This window comes from Dendrobates tinctorius, unplaced genomic scaffold (assembly GCF_039654945.1).
Source record: "Dendrobates tinctorius isolate UK_male_01 unplaced genomic scaffold, ASM3965494v1 ptg000265l, whole genome shotgun sequence".
Taxonomy (NCBI): Eukaryota; Metazoa; Chordata; class Amphibia; order Anura; family Dendrobatidae; genus Dendrobates; species Dendrobates tinctorius.
Genome location: NW_027361932.1, coordinates 5,931,764 through 5,945,057, shown reverse-complemented (window position 1 = coordinate 5,945,057; position 13,294 = coordinate 5,931,764). Strand labels below are relative to the sequence as shown.

At 43.3% G+C, this 13,294-nt stretch overlaps 1 long non-coding RNA gene across 1 annotated transcript; it reads right to left on the bottom strand.

The window, feature by feature from the left end:
• Window positions 1–660: 660 nt before the first annotated feature.
• On the bottom strand, window positions 661–10,144 carry LOC141069547 (uncharacterized). Its single transcript, XR_012226586.1, has 3 exons — window positions 10,027–10,144; window positions 7,709–7,800; window positions 661–1,832 (listed from the first exon to the last, which is right to left on the bottom strand). It is a non-coding gene; the product is annotated as an uncharacterized lncRNA (long non-coding RNA).
• Window positions 10,145–13,294: the final 3,150 nt, after the last annotated feature.

Below are 13,294 nucleotides of genomic sequence, written 5' to 3'. Positions count from 1 at the left end.
TTGATCTTGACCTTGAACGTGAAAAATTCCTATACGGAAAGCGAGAGCGTTCTACCGGGTTTCGCCATCTATACACCTTAGCAGTCGCTTTATCCTGAATGTCTCTCTTTAATTTTTTAGTTTTTTGAGCCTGGATGTCCGACACCCATTTTTGCAGGTCGACATCCAGCTCATCATTAAACTTCTTTAGCAGATCACTAGTGAGGTTCTTTTGTAGTTGTATTTGTAGGGTTTCAATTTCACTCTCGAGAGAACTTAACGTTTTTAAATCATAATCCCTCAATAGGTTCAGGAACCCTTTGGAGCAGGTGTTAACCAGGCTTTCCCATTTATCTTTAAAATCATTATCCTGAATCGGAAAAGAGGGAAAGACCTGAATGCGGAGTCCCCTCGGAATAAGGTCTTTTAAAATATATTTATCCAGAAACTCGCAGTTCCACCAAACTCGAGTACGTTTCCTTAATAAGTCTCTGAACTCAGCCATGGTCTCCTGCATATTGCCACCACATCCCCCACTGCCCATACCATCACCCTCCTGGAAGGCATCATTGAGTTGTGCACGCCAGGTGTGATCGCGTGCCCGAAAGTCCATAGTAGGGCTGCAAAATTCTGTAAAAAACACAGAGAAAACAATTAATAAAACCAAATAGCCCAGTACCTTACAAACAATGAATGGCAGAGACCTATATGTATGGTCTGCCATAATCAATGGTTCCATTCCATGAGTATATATATACGAGAGAAAGAAGCGGAATGACTGAATCCAACAAGTTTTTTTAATATAAAAATATGAAAAGTTTATTATAGTAAATAATTTATAAAGAAACAAACAATAATCATGGTATAGTTACATATAGAATATGACACCAAAAAACCAGGAGGGGAGATAAAAAGGAGTAATAAAGAACACCATCATCATGAGTTGCCTCTACTAGAACCGCCTTTATGTGGTGCAAGTTAAATATTACTACCTATATAGGATTCCATCATGGCCAAAGTCATGATAGAAATAGTGAGAAGTTCCCACGGCGGGTATCATATAACAAAGAGGAACACAGTAGTGAGGATTCAACAGTACAGAGTTATGTCATAGTGGCAAAGAAATTTCCGAGAACGCTCACTTGATGGTGCCTACTACCCCTGGTTGTGCAAGAAATCTCCAACGCACGTTTCGCGCTCTACAACTAGCGCTTTCTCAAGGAGATGCTGCTAATACTGGCAAAGGACCTTTTATAACCATAACACCCGTCACATGTCTGACCATGTGATATGCGTGGACCAATCGCAAGCGGCTATATCGGCGCATGCGCCATGACACCCAGCCAGTCCCCTAACATGGAGGGGGGCGCCCAGCATCGGACGCGCGCTCAGAAAGGCGCTGACGTCACAAATGCTTGTGGGGCACCGCCCCCATGAAGAGAGACGCGGGGACATGCAGCGCATGCGCACAACCGCTAGGAAGTGGTGTCGACATGATGACCACAGGTATAGTTATATACAAACGTAAGTAAAGTAATAAAAAGAAACAGGTTATATAATGATTATACCAACATAGTCCCACCCCACACAGAATGCCAGTGGAATTTGAAATATAAACTCTAATATCTAATATAAGTCTCTAAAGACCCCATCTCCAATAGTAGTCTGTTTAATTAACAAATATAATCAGAGAAACACAATAATAACCAGAGTAATGGCCAGATATAATGGGGAGAAGAGGTAAAATGCAGTATCCAAATAGTTATGCGTCCAGTAGCAGCTGGGTGGTTGGAGCCCATGAAGACAATGATAGTAGATCCATATACACCAATACAGCAGCGGGAACAATAAAACTAAAGGATAAAGAATAAAGACAAATAAAGATTAAAAACAATAAAAAACACACAAACAGGAGAAAGTAATGGGCAGTGGAGGATATGGTGAACCTAAAGGTAGCTAATTTTACAGAAAAGAGGCAAAGCTCAGAGACTCATTAAGACCGTTTGGGGTAATTGTATCCAGCATTACTATCCACTTTGACTCTCTCTGCGCCAAAATTTTCTTGTAGTTGCCGGATCTGATCCCCAGATGAACCCTATCAATCCCCCTCACCATAAACGTCTGTGGATCACAATTATGCGTCAACTTAAAGTGACGGGGGATTGTCTTTAAAGTGGAGAGGTCGGTCACTGTCTTGGCCGCCGCAATGTCACGGACATGCTCGCGAATTCTCACACGGAGTTCTCTGGAAGTTAGGCCCACATATATAAGAGGACACCCGCAGACAGCATAATACACAACATTAGTACTGCCGCATGATATCCGTTCAGTAATTTGATATTCTTTTGACCCATTTGAATTGTGAAATATTGAGCACCGTGAAACATTGCGGCAGGCAAGACAGTGACCGCACGGGACCGAGCCGGCAACAGGGCCCGTTGTGCCAAAGGGATTAACTATATCAGGGACATAGTGGCTTTTGACCAGGAGATCCCTTAAATTCTTTGATCTTCTCGCAGTCATCGAAGGGTATTCACCAACAGCCTGATTAAGTGCTGGTTCAGATTTCAAAATCGCCCAATGTTTCATGAGAATATCTCGCATATGGCCCCACTCATGATTATGAGTGGAAACAAACCGAGAAGGGCCAGAGGATCGGACAATACCGTTCCTTCCAGGACTCTCTCTGCGAGTTTGTACACGAGGGTATAATAAATCCCTTCGTGCTGTTCTCCTAGCCCGGTCATAGCCCCTTCCTATACACCTATTGCTATAACCGCGATCCCGAAACCGTAGTCTCAGGTCGCGGGCTTGTTCCTCAAATTTAGCTTCTGTAGAGCAAATCCGCCTCACTCGCAGGAACTGCCCGACAGGGATGGCCCTAATGGTAGACTGATTGTGTGCGGATGTAGCGTGTAGCAAGGCATTTACCGAGGTGGGCTTTCTGTATACATCGGTCTGAATGTAACGTTTATGATCCACGACCAAATTGACATCCAAAAAGTCGATGGACCTTGGATCATATTTATAAGTAAGCTTGATGTTGAAATTGTTCACATTAAGCCACGCCATAAAGTCCCCGAGCTGCTGCGCCGTCCTACTCCAAAAGAAAAGTACATCATCAATGTAGCGGTGTCAGCTCAGCACATGGGAAGCGGCCTCTGCGCCTTCGTCGCCAAAAATGAATCTTTCCCACGAACCGAGGAAAAGATTAGCGTACGAAGGCGCACAGGCCGCGCCCATGGCTGTCCCGCACCGCTGAAGATAAAAATGATCCTTAAAAACAAAAAAATTGTGAGTAAGGACAAAGCGCAGCAGCTCTAGGATCAACTCGCACAAAGAGCCATCCAAGTCGGACATTCCCAGAAAGAGGCGGACTGCATCTATCCCCAAATTGTGGTCAATACAGGTATATAGGGATTCAACGTCAGCCGTGACGAGCAAAGTATGAGAATCCACAAGAACGCCATCGACCCGTGTCAGGACATCCGTCGTGTCTTTAATGTGGGAAGGTAGTGCTTCCACCAACGGTTTCAAGTAATAATCCAGAAATCTACATACTGGATCACAAAGGCTCTCTATCCCCGACACGATCGGACGGCCCGGAGGGTCGAGGGCGTTCTTGTGGATTTTGGGCAAAATACTGAGCCTCATTTTGACTTGTTTTAAGGACATTACATTCCACTTTAATTTTGTGTGTGACTCCAAATCCAGGCCTCCATTGGTTAATACATTTGACTTACATTGATGATTTTTGTGTGATTTTGTTGTCAGCACATTCAACTTTGTACTGAGCAAAGTATTCAATGAGAATATTTCATTCATTCAGATCTAGGATGTGTTGTTTGAGTGTTCCCTTTATTTTTTTGAGCAGTGTACATATGTGTGTGTATGCATGTATACTGTATATACACAGACACACCTAAAATACAAAGGAACTGTTTCATCTTTAACATTAGGCCTTTGAGAGATCATTTCAAATTCAACTTGCTTAAGGCTACGTGCACACGTAGCGGAACTCTCGCGGAAGTTATCGCGAGAATTCCGGAATTCCATTCTGCGGGAAAATCGCATTTTAAATTCCCGCGATTTTCCCGCAGAAAAACTAGCGATTTGCAAGCGTAATTAGCTTGCAGAATGCTAGCGTTTTCCAAGCGATCTGTAGCATGGCTTGGAGAACTGATTGACAGGTTGGTCACATTCGTCAAACATAGTGTTTGACTAGTGTGACCAACTTTTTACTATTGAGGCTGCCTATGAACGGAAGGTGAGAATATTACAATATTTTTTATTTTAATTCTATTTTTTACAGGGATATGGTACCCACAGCCCGAAGGACAGTCTCCTCTCCACGTTTTCGCGGCAAAATTGCGCGTTTAAAACTGCTGCGAAAACGCGAAAAAAACGCGACGTGTGAACTCAGCCTAACTGTTCACAATAGCAGCAATTTTGACGATGGGTGCCCAAACTTTTACATGCTACTGAACATGCAGATGCCTTATAGATTACGGTATATTTGCTCTGCTATGGTTAGTTCTCTTTCCTTTCTTCTCCTTTTGTCTAGATACTATGATGACTTTTCACATCCATATTTCAAGAGAAAGCTGCAGCATGTGAAAAAAGTCAATTTATAACTGGTTTCCCCCGAAAAATCGCATTGTTATATGGACGCTCAATTTCATCATGCGTCTCAGGTTCCAAGTTCTTATACTATGAACTAAAGAACCTCTGCATAAAAAAGTTTACAATGGTAATTATATTGGTGGCAATACTGTCTGTAAAATGTGGTATATGATCATGCTATCAATGTACTATTCTCATTCATTTGATGGATACTAATGCTATAGGACAAGCAGTTATAAAATTCCTTTTTTTGTGTGTTCTCAAGCTTTTTTTTTTTTAAATATAATTAGGCTCAAAGAGCACTCTCTTTGGAAGCAGTGGCTGCAGTGCCGAGGCAAGGTATTTTGGTGAAGCAGAAGTCCAGCGTGGGTGATATCCATAAAAAATAACTTTTATTCCATTTTCATTAACCCTTTTACTCCCAAGGGTGGTTTGCATGTTAATGCTCGGGCCAATTTTTACAATTCTGATCACTGTCCCTTTATGAGGTAATAACTCTGAAACGCTTCCATGGATCCCGGTGATTCTGACATTGTTTTCTCGTGACATATTGTACTTCATGTTAGTGGTAAAATTTCATTCATATAACTTGCGTTTATTTGTGAAAAAAAACGGAAATTTGGCGAAAATTTTGAAAATTTTGCAATTTTTATACTCTTAAATTACAGAGATATGACACTCAAAAAACGTAATAAGTAACATTTCCCACATGTTTACTTTACATCAGCACAACCAAAAATTTTTTTTGGTAGGAAGTTATAAGGGTTAAAGTTGACCAGCGATTTCTCATTTTTACAACACCATTTTATTTTTAGGGACCACATCACATTTGAAGTCACTTGGAGGGGTCTATATGATAGAAAATACCCAAAAGTGACACCATTCTTAAAACTGCACTCCTCAAGGTGCTCAAAACCAGATTCAAGAAGTTTATTAACCCTTCAGGTGCTTCACAGAAATTTTTTGACTGTTTAACAAAAATGAACATTTAACTTTTTTTCACAAAAAAAATTACTTCAGGTTCAATTTTTTTTTATTTTGACTTTTTCACTGCAAAATTGACTGGAATTCAGATCGGATGCCATGTCACGTTTGGAGAGCTCCTGATGTGCCTAAACAGTGGAAATCCCTCACAAGTGACCCCATTTTGGAAACTAGACCCTCCAAGGAACTTATCTAGATAGTGGTGAGCACCGTTCCGCGAGTGGTAAAATTGATAAGGTGGTTTTATTCTTCGGGTCAGTACAGTTACAGCGATACCTCATTTATGTTGTTTTTTATGTTTTGGTGCTTTTATGCAATGAAAACAATTTTATATAAAAAATAATTATTTTTGCATCGCTTTATTCTGCGAGCTATAACTTTTGTATTTTTTCGCTGATGACACTGTGTGGTGGATCGATTTTTTGCCGGACAAGATGACGTTTTCAGCGGTACCATGGTTATTTATATCTGTCTTTTTTATCACGCGTTATTGCACCTTTTGTTCGGCGGTATGATGATAAAGCATTATTTTTTGCTTTGTTTTTTTATTTTTTAAGGTGTTCAATAAAGGGGTTAACTAGTGGGACAGTTTTATAGGGTCGTTATGGACGCGGCAATTTCAAATGTGTACTTTTATTGTTTTTTTTGTTTTTTTCAAAAAATGAATTTATTAGGGAATTTTTTTTTAAATTTATTTAGCGATTTTTATTTTATTTTTTTTTTTATAAATTATATTTACACTTTTTTTTTTAACTATTACATTGTCCCAGGGGGACATTACTGTCATGTGACAGATCGCTGATCTGTCACATCACAGATCGCTGTGACAGATCAGCGATCTGTCACAGGCAGTGCTGGAGGCTTCCTGGTGCCTGCGCTTTGCAGGCATGAGGAAGCCGGCTCCCTGCAGGCCCCCGAAGGTCACCGCCGCCATATTGGATCCGGGGACCTGCAGGGAAGGAGGCCTCCGGAGCAGCACAGCACATCGCGCTGCTCCGGGGGTCTCAGGGAAGCACGGGGGGAGCCCCCTCCCTGCGCGCTTCTCTCCTATGCCACCGGTACACTGCGATCATGTTTGATCACAGTGTGCCAGGGGTTAATGTGTTGGGGGCGGTCCGTGACCGCCCCTGACACATAGTGCCGGGTGTCAGCTGTGATAATAAGCTGACACCCGGCCGCGATCAGCGGCGCTCCCCAGAGAGCACCGCTGATCCCGCTAGACGTACTATTCCGTCCTTGAGACTTAGGTCCCAGGTCACATGGACGGAATAGTACGTCTAATGTAGGAAAGGGGTTAAAAGCACATAAGTTCAAAATCCATCTTTATAGTGACACAAAAACAGGTAATTCTTACCAACGACGGTCACAGACTTAAAGTGCATTTAAAATCATATGCGTTTTGGACTTATGTGCTTTAAATGAAAATGGAACAAAAGTTATTTTTTATGGATATCACCCACCCTGGACTTCTGCTTCACCTTCCTACAACTTGCAGCACTGCATGATCCACATGGTGGGACTGGAGAGGAGGTGAGCTGATCTTTGTTTCTTCTTTTAAGGTATTTTGGTGCTCTAGGCAGAAGTAGCTGATAGACACCCCCCATCCTCAATGAACCCACAGACCACAAGTAAAGGAATTGGTCAGATACTAAGGTAATAGGTCCTACCACTCTGAGGACCACTTCCACTAGAAAGATTACCTTTTTCTCCCAAATATGCCAGCAAAAATAAAACAAAAAGGTGGAATTTAGGAGTGAGGCCCAACAGGGGGTGTGTTTACCAAAATTAGATATAGAATAATTGTTTGCGGACCATTTACATAATACGAGGGACAAATAGCAATATTCATCCGTGACATTCTATATTTTAAATAACAGACCCAAGAATGTCTTGGAAACTAATATAGCTTAACTATAATGGGGGGCTATTTGGTTTCAATTACGGGGGTCCAGCATTTTGCGGATATCCTAACAGAAACTAAACGGTTCAAATCAGAGGCGGGGGGGGGCGAAACTTCTGAGTGGGCCCCTAACCAGGTAACTTTGATTACAACTCAGTGACGCACCCTAATAGTGGATAAAACATATAAGTGATTACTGCACAGTTACAGTTGGTGACTTACCACTAACGTTCTTTCTGATGGAATCGTTCACTTTTCACATCTTTTCCATCTGGCCCAGACCGACAATGACAACTCTTCCAGCCAAGACTCGGCTACCGAGAATACAACAAAGACACGTTTACCTTCTCATATTCCAGCCCCATCACCATGTATACCCAATCTGCACAACCCCTCATCCTGCTGATACCCCAATGCTGAGCCGCTGCTGCCGTATGTGTCCCTATTACTGCACCTATTGTGCAGTACGTCTAGGCCCACTGCAACCGTTACTGCTTGTGAGCACTGTTTAGGGGTGGCCGAATAGTAGGTTTATGCACCACAGCAAGCCTTTGAAGGATCCTACACCTTGAAGTTTGAGGTACTCCAGAGGCACCAGCAGCTTCAAATATCTGGATTAAAAACACACATGTGACATGCACAATGTGAACAAGTCTGTTGGACCATGTTCACACCACCCTGACTGAAACACAAACAAAAAGCACAGAATGACAAATGTGCAAAAATACCTTGCAATAAGACATATAGCAGTAATCAGCAAGTGCTGATAAAAGGTAATAACAAACACAGGGTATTTAGTCGATACTTTTTTTGCAAAAAAATATATGCCAAGCTGCTTCACCAACGTCAAGGTAACCCGTATTGAAGCAGTCCCTATCTAATGTATTTAAAACCTGAACATATGAACAGTGTCTAAATGAGCAGGATTAAGACAGGCGCTTTCTGGTATGGGCACGTGGTGCAAGACAGCTCCTTATGTGCATGTCACACAAGAGAGGGGTGGGGTCTCTCAAATCATGCATAAGCATGAAAAAAACTGGATTAAAAACACACATGTGACATGCACTTGCTGATTACTGCTATATGTCTTATTGCAAGGTATTTTTGCACATTTGTAATTCTGTGCTTTTTGTTTGTGTTTCAGTCAGGGTGGTGTGAACATGGTCCAACAGACTTGTTCACATTGTGCATGTAACGTGTGTTTTTAATCCAGTTTTTTTCATGCTTATGCATGATTTGAGAGACTCCACCCCTCTCTTGTGTGACATGCACATAAGGAGCTGTCTTGCACCACGTGCCCATACCAGAAAGCGCCTGTCTTAATCCTGCTCATTTAGACACTGTTCATATGTTCAGGTTTTAAATACATTAGATAGGGACTGCTTCAATACGGGTTACCTTGACGTTGGTGAAGCAGCTTGGCATATATTTTTTTGCAAAAAAAGTATCGGCTAAATACCCTGTGTTTGTTATTACCTTTTATCAGCACTTGCTGATTACTGCTATATGTCTTATTGCAAGGTATTTTTGCACATTTGTCATTCTGTGCTTTTTGTTTGAGCTTCAAATATCTGTTTGCTGGTTTGTAATGACTTTTTAGCAGCTGCTCTCTTAATCCGATGAACTTGTCTGGCAGAAACCTTCCTCATTCTGCCTTTATCAGCACAAACACGTCTGTGCTCAGAATCAGCCACAAATCTCTTAACAGTACGATGATCATGCTTAAGTTTTCGGGAAATATCTATTGTTTTCATCCCATGACCAAGGCATTGCACTATTTGATGCTTTTCGGAAGCAGAGAGATTCTTTTTCTTTCTCATGTTACTTGAAAACTGTGGCCTGCTCAATAGTGTGGAACATCCAGTTTTCCTTTTATTGGGCTCACATGGCAAACTAATTATCACAAGTATCTGAGATTGATTTCAGTGATCCAAAGAACCCTGAGACACAATACCATCAATGGGTTTCATTAAAACAAACAAAAAAAGCTATGAAACTTAAAAACAATTTGCATAATAATTTGGAACATGGTGTATATGCATCAGTTATTGGTATATGCCAATATGGCCTGAATTATAACACTGCTATACGCTAGACTGCGTGCACATTAGTAAAAACTGTATCCAGCACAAAGGTGCAATTAACTTTTACCCATATTACCCAGGTGGGATACCACATCAGCAGATCCAATGTGCGTTTCGCGTGGACTTACTCTGGAGGTTGTGCTATGCTTTGTGACAAGACTAACCTTATAGCGATACCACCGCAGGTGTGAATCATTCTGTTATAATTTGCGGTACATGCTGGTATTGTGTTTGCCGGAGATTCAGTAGCGTAGCTACTGGGGGGGGCAGAGGGGGCCATTGCCCAGGCCCCATAACATGCATGGGTCCGCTGTGAGACAGGGCCACTTATGTCATGAGGCCGTGTCTGAGATGCAGGGAGAGAGCAGCACAACGCCGGCTCCCCTGTCTGACAGACTGCACAGCGGCAGATTGCAGATCCAGATTCTCAGTCCCTGCAGTGTGCTGCTATCTCACCCAATAAGCTCCTTCCTGGCCGGCAGCAGCTGCAGTTACTTTCTCTCTGTGCAGACTCTGTTGGCTCAGGCACTCTGGATCCTAGTGCCCTTCTCGCACTAAACTGGACACTTCCTGGTCCTGCCTCACTGTGCCTGCAAACTTCATTGGTAAGTGGGGATGGAATTTATTAGATTCATTTAGTTTGGGCATGTCATGATCACTGTGGGTTGAATAGGGCTATGGGGGTATTGTGGAGGGCTAGGGCACTGGGGGGGTGAATGTAAGAGGGTGGGGGTATTATGGGGGAGAGAAGACAGGGCACTGAGGGTGAATGTGAGAGGATGGGGGTATTATGGGGAGAGGAGACAGGGCACTGGGTAGTAAATGAGAGCATGAGGGTATTATGGGGAGAGGAAACAGGGCACTGGGGTTGAATGTGAGAGGATGGGGTATTATGGGGGCCGAAGTGGGGGACAGGACACTGGGGTTTAATGTCAGAGGATGAGGGTATTGTGGAGACTAGGGCACTGGAGGGGTTAATGTGAGAGAATGGGGTATTGTGGGAGCTAAGGCACTGGGGGTGAATGTGAGAAGATTGGGAGAGGAGACATGGTGCTGTAGTGTGAATGTGAGTGGATGGGAGTATTGTGGGTGTTGGGGTGGTGGAGATGAGATAGGGCACTGAGGGGTGAATGTGAGAGGATGGGGTATTGTGGTGGAGGGGGACAGGGCACTGGGGGCTGATTATTATACTGTTTTGATATGAAATTATATGCACTCCCATCACCTGTCATAGTTGCTGTCTTGGGTGAGGCTGGAGATAGGGAGGTAGGGGGCTTTTTATACTTGTGAGCTGAGTCTTTTATAAGTATTAGTATGATAAGCATAACAATACATGTTAATAGCAATAATATGTTAATAAGTGGTTAATATCTAAGTATTAGTATAACCAGGATAAGTATAAGGCTGGAGTCAGACTTGCGAGTGTGATGCGAGAAACTCCCACAAATCTCTCGCATCAACACCCGACACTGCTGCCGGCACTCGGACCGGCGTGTGCGGCTGCATAGAAATACATGCAGCCGTACACTCTGGTCCCGAGTGCCGGCAGAAGTGCCGGGTATTGAGGTGCGAGACTCGTGCGAGTTTCTCACAAGTGTGACCCCGGCCTTTGCATAAGGGAGCAGGCAGACGGCCATATAACTCATGCAAGGATCGCTTTGCAATCCTCGGACTGGCCGCTGGCGCTCTTGACATGAGTGTGACAGTGTGATGGATTACTATGCAGCTGTTATACTCGGGTAAGGAGAGCCAACTATCAGACCGAGGATTGCGATGCGATCCTTGCACGAGAAGTACGTCCGTCTGCCTGACCCCTAACAAGAATAACAATACAGTAACCACGAGCTGCATTCTATTTAATAATTTATTAATTATTTTTTTTATTATAAAGTTATTAAAGGCACGGCATAAATGTCTGCAGTTACTCTGAGACTACAGGCGGCCAAATCATGATATGGCGCACCTGCTATCATGAGACCCCAATACCACTGGTGCGATCAGGCGGTCATGCGACCACGTTTACTATGTGCCTGTGTCGATTAGATAAGTTAGACTTTTGTCAATAGAAGATAATTGGGAGAAGCCGAGCGAGTAATCACAAGACCCTCTGCTCACATCAGCAATGCTGGGGCCATGTTACTGTACATGAGGGGACTCGGTTAAATATTAAGTGGGCCCTTAAGAAGCATTGTTACCGGTATTCATAGGGGCACCGGTAGGGTAGCTTCTGGGTGGCAGACGGTGCGGAGCCAGCTGTCAGTAAGTGCCGTGGTGCTGTTACAGATGCCTCTTTCTATACACAGCGGTGACTGATACCGTGCCAGCGCAACCACTGGAAGAGCAAGGCTGTCGGGAGGAATAACGTTAATTTCCTCCCTGCAGAGGAGCTCTCAGTGCAGGCACCACACAGTGTCAGAACACTATTAGCAATTATACTGTGTATTGGAGGAGCATTGGGGACATCATTCTATATATAGGGGATCACTGGGTGACATCATACTGTATGTACAGGAGCTGTGGGATCATCATATGGTGTATAGGGAGCTGTAAGTCCAGCATACTGTATATAGGGGAGTTGTACGTGGGGAACTTAGTGACATAATTAAATGTTAATTGAACAGTTAAACATTATTGTTATAGGGGCACTCAGTATTGTGACCATCAAAGTTGCACATGGAGTATTATTACTTTCTAGGGACAAAATGTGGAGGGCACATGCACATTAAATTAATATTTTCTTGGAGGCAATTTTACCATCTAGCGATCACAAAGGAGGCATTATTACGATGTAAGGGGCACAGTGTTGGCATTACTATATGGGGCAGTTAGAGGAGCTCTGTTTTTGTACCACACAGTAGGTGCAGTAATAGGGAATCATATGGCAGCAGCGGCTCAGTATTGGGGTATCAGCAGCATGAGGAGTTTGTTCAGGTTGGAAATACATTTGCACATGGAAACACAAGAAGCAATGGGATGAAACTAAAAGGGAGAAGATACAGATTAGATATTAGAAAAAACTTTTTGACAGTGATGGTGATCAATGAGTGGAACAGGCTGCCACAAGAGGTGGTGAGTTCTCCTTCAATGGGGGTCTTCAAACAGAGGCTGGACAGACATCTGTCTGAGATGGTTTAGTGAATCCAGCATTGTGCAGGGGGTTGGACATGAGGATTATGATTCTTCATGTGAACGATGCTGGAAATGTGAGAAGTCAGATGTGTCTTTGTTGTAATCTCTGCAGATGAGTCCTGGCTGGAGAAGTAGACATGTCTGTCTGGGTCACATGGAATAGATGGGAAAAGTGAATGACTCCACCTGAAAGAACGTCAGCTGTAAGTCACCATCTATAACTGTATTGTAATGTCTTATATGTTCTGTAGGACTGGTATCTACCACTATGTTTTACCATATGGCGGTAATATCAGTGCTGGTCTTTGTATAGAGATTTATTTTCAATAACAGTGTGGTCATCTCCTGAGGTTCCCCTATACCGCCACAGCATGATTACCAAGTTAGTGGCCACAAGGAGACACAGACAGAAAGGGCCCCTGTGCAAGAACAATATATGGGCCCTTTGCAACCCAAGAGCACCTTCTTTGGAGGTAGATATGGGCCCCCTTATGTCTTGCGCCTATGCGCGGTTGCGTAGGTTGCACCATTGATATGTCCTCCTATTAGGGGCCCACTCAGATGTTTTGCCCCCCCCCCCCGAGCTGAACCCCTA